The following is a 3,721-nucleotide window of genomic DNA, read 5'->3' as shown; positions in this document are numbered from 1 at the left end:
GTGCTGGGACTACAGGCGTGAGCCACCGCACCTAGCCAGGAAGTGATTTTTTAAATGGTTAGATTCTAGAGCTATTTTGAAGATAGAGACTGGATGAGTTCACCACAAAAGAGGATGTCAGCTACAGAAGAGGCCTGAAAACCTTTGCATTCTAAAACAAAAGAAGGGACAGGCAGATGAGTCGAGCAAGTGGGAATGGAAGTGTGCGGATTCCTGAGTGAAGGAGTGATGGATGGAGGAGCATGCGTGAGATTCTCTTGAAGTAAAGGAGCCCCTGGTCTTCTGGAGTCTGGTCACTAAACAGTCCTCAGAGACTAGTTCAGCCAGACCCTGTGAATGAACTGCCAAGGAACCCCAAAAGTGCTGGGAATAGAGGGAGTGTGAGGATGTCAGTTTTAGCACTTAAAAGGATTTCCCAAAACCTGTAGCATTTTCTGACAGTGGAAAAGAGAGGGAGGGGAAGGGAGGGGAGGGGAGGAAAGAAACACAAACTGTAGCAGGTTTTCTTCTTCTTTTTTTTTTTTTTTTTTTGAGACAGGGTCTGGCTCTGTCTCCTAGGCTGCAGGGCAGTGTCGTAACCTTGGCTCACTGCAGCCTTGATCTCCAGGCTCAAATGATCCTACCACCTCAGCCTCCTGAGTAGCTGGGACTACAGGTGCCTGCCACCATGCCCAGCAAATTTTTTAATTTTTTTTAGAAACAGGGTCTCGCTATGCTGCCCAGGCTGGCTTGGAACTCCTGGGGTCAAGTGATCCTCCCACCTTGGCCTCCCAAAGTGCTGGGATTACAGGCATGAGCCACCATGCCCAACCAGGTTTTCCACCCCATTCTAAAAGACAATTTGGCATGGACCCGGAAATTATATGCCTGGAGACAAATGATTTATGGATGAAAGGAAAGAGGAAATGAAGGAATAGAGGAAGGAAAGAAGGAACAGATGGGTGGATGGGTGACTGGGTAGGTGGATGAATGAATGGGTAGATGCTCTGATATTTCCTCCCTCCTCCCCCCAAGAAACTCCTTCACAGGTGTGCAGAGAGAGAGGAATATGAGTTTATAAATTGCAGATTTGCCTATACTAGGGAAAGAAACTAGAAACAATGCAAATGTTCACCAACAGATGAGTGGTTAAACAAAATATGGTATATCTGTTCCACGAAATATTACTTTCAATAAAAGGGAACAAACTTATGAGGCTAGCATTATTCTGATGAGAAAACTAGACAAAGATATCACAAGAAAACTGCAGAGCAATATCTATTATAACTATAGATGCAAAAATCCTCAATAAAATGCAAGTAAGTAGACTCCAGAAACACATAAAAGGATTATACACCACAGCCAAGTAAGATTTATCCCAAGAATGCGAGGTTTGGTTAACTAATGAAAATCAATTGATATAATGCATCATATTAATATAAAGGACAAACACCACATGATCTTTTCAGGAGATGCTGAAAAAACATTTGACAACATTTAACACTTCTTCATGATAAAAACACTCAACACTCCACAAACTAGGAATAGAAGAGACAGGGGCTTGCTCTGTTGCCCAGGCACAAACACAGCCCACTGCAGCCTCAAACTCCTGGGCTAAGCGATCCTCCCACCTCAGTTTCCTAAGTAGCTGGGACTACAGGCATGCACCACCATGCTCAGCTAATTTTTTTTTTTTTTTTTTTTTTTTTTTTTTGAGACAGAGTCTTGTTCTGTCACCCAGCCGGGAGTGCAATGGCATGATCTCGGCTCACTGTAACCTCTGCCTCCTGAGTTCTAGCAATTCTCCTGCCTCAGTAGCTGGGATTACAGGCATGCACCTGAGTCGCTGGGATTACAGGCATGCACCACCATGCCCAGCTAATGTTTTTATTTTTAGTAGAGACAGGGTTTCACCATGTTGGCAAGGCTGGTCTCGAACTCCTGACCTCAGGTGATCTGCCTGCCTCGGCCTCCCAAAGTGCTGTGATTACAAGCATAAGTCACCATGCCTGGCCGGTGCTCAGCTTATTTTTTAAAAACTTTTTGTAAAGACAGGGTTGCACAGGCTAAACTCCTAGGTTCAAGTGATCTTACCATTTTGGCCTCCCAAATGCTGGGATTACAGGTGAGCCACCGTGTCCAGCCAGCAATTGATTTTTGACAAGTGTAGCAAGACCATTCAATAGGGAAAGAATGCTCCTTTCAACAAATGGTGCTGATAGCTGAGTATCCACATGAAAAAGAATAAAGTGGGACCCCCTTCCACACACCATTTACAAACAAGAACTCAAAACAGATCAAAGACCTAAATGTTAGAGCTAAAACCATAAAACTTTTAGAACAGGGGTCCCATGCAGTCCTCCTTGCAGCTAAAAAAAAAAGAATGGGGGTCCCCAATCCCCAGGCCACAGACCAGTACTCATCTGTGGTCTGTCAGGAATTGGGCCATACAGCAGGAGGTGAGCTGTGGCTTGCTGCCACTCATGAAGCTGAGCCCCACCTCCTGTCAAATCAGCTGCAGCAATAGATTCTCTTAGAAGCTCAACCCCTATTGTGAACTATGCATGTGAGGGATCTAGGTCGTGCGCTCCTTATGGGACTTTAATGATAAAGGTAATGTGCTTGAATCATCCTGAAAACATCCCCCCTTCTGTGGAAAATATGTCTTTCAAGAAACTGGTCCCTGGTGCCAAAAAGGTTGGGGACTGCTGCTTTAGAAGAAAACAGGCATAAGTCTTTGTGACTTTGGATTAGGCAATGGTTTCTTAGATGTGACATCTAAAGCATAAGCAGCCAAAGAAAAACTAGATACACTGGCGTTCATCAAAACTATAAGCTTTCTGGCCAGACGCAGTGGCTCACGCCTGTAATCTCAGCAGTTTGTGAGGCTGAGGTGAGTGGATTGCTTGAGCTCAGGAGTTCAAGACCAGCCCGGGCAACATGGTGAAACCCCATCTCTGCAAAAAAACACAAAAATTAGCCAAGCATGGTGGCACGCACACCTGTAGTCCCAGCTACTTCAGAGACTGGGGCGGTTGGATCGCTTGGGCCTGGGAGGTTAAGGCCTCAGTGAGCCACGTTCACGCCACTGCACTCCAGCCTGGGTGACAGAGTGAGACCGTGTCAAAAAAAAAAAACAAAACCAAACCCTAGAAGCTTTCATGCTTCAAAGGACACTCTTAACAAAGTGAAAAGACAACCTACAGAAGACAGTATTTGAAAATCACATATCTATAAAGAGTCTAGTATCCAGAAAACATAAAGAACTCTTACTCAACAATAAAAGGGCAAATAAATAACCCAATTCAAAATGGGCAAAGAATTTAAATAAACATTTCTCCAAAGAAGACAAACGAGACCGGTGTGGTGGCTAACGCCTGTAATCCCTAAAATTTGGGAGGCTGAGGCGAATGGATCACTTGTGGTCAGGAGTTTGAGACCATCCTGGCCAACACAGTGAAACCCCATCTTTCCTAATAATACAAAAATTAGCTAGGCATGGGGGTGGGCGCCTGTAATCCCAATTACTCAGGAGACTGAGGCAGGATAATTGCTTGAACCTGGGAGGTAGAGGCTGCAGTGAGCCAAGATCATGCCAGTGCACTCCAGCCTGGGTGACAGAATGAGACTGCGTGTCAAAAAAAAAAAAAAAAAAAAAGGCCGGGTGCAGTGGCTCACGCCTGTAATCCCAGCACTTTGGGAGGTCAAGGTGGGTGGATCACAAGGTCAGGAATTCAAGACC

This window comes from Aotus nancymaae, unplaced genomic scaffold (assembly GCF_030222135.1).
Source record: "Aotus nancymaae isolate 86718 unplaced genomic scaffold, 86718_ANA_hifiasm-v0.15.2.pri h1tg000058l, whole genome shotgun sequence".
NCBI classification, from domain to species: Eukaryota; Metazoa; Chordata; class Mammalia; order Primates; family Aotidae; genus Aotus; species Aotus nancymaae.
Note: the sequence above shows the minus strand (reverse complement) of the source record.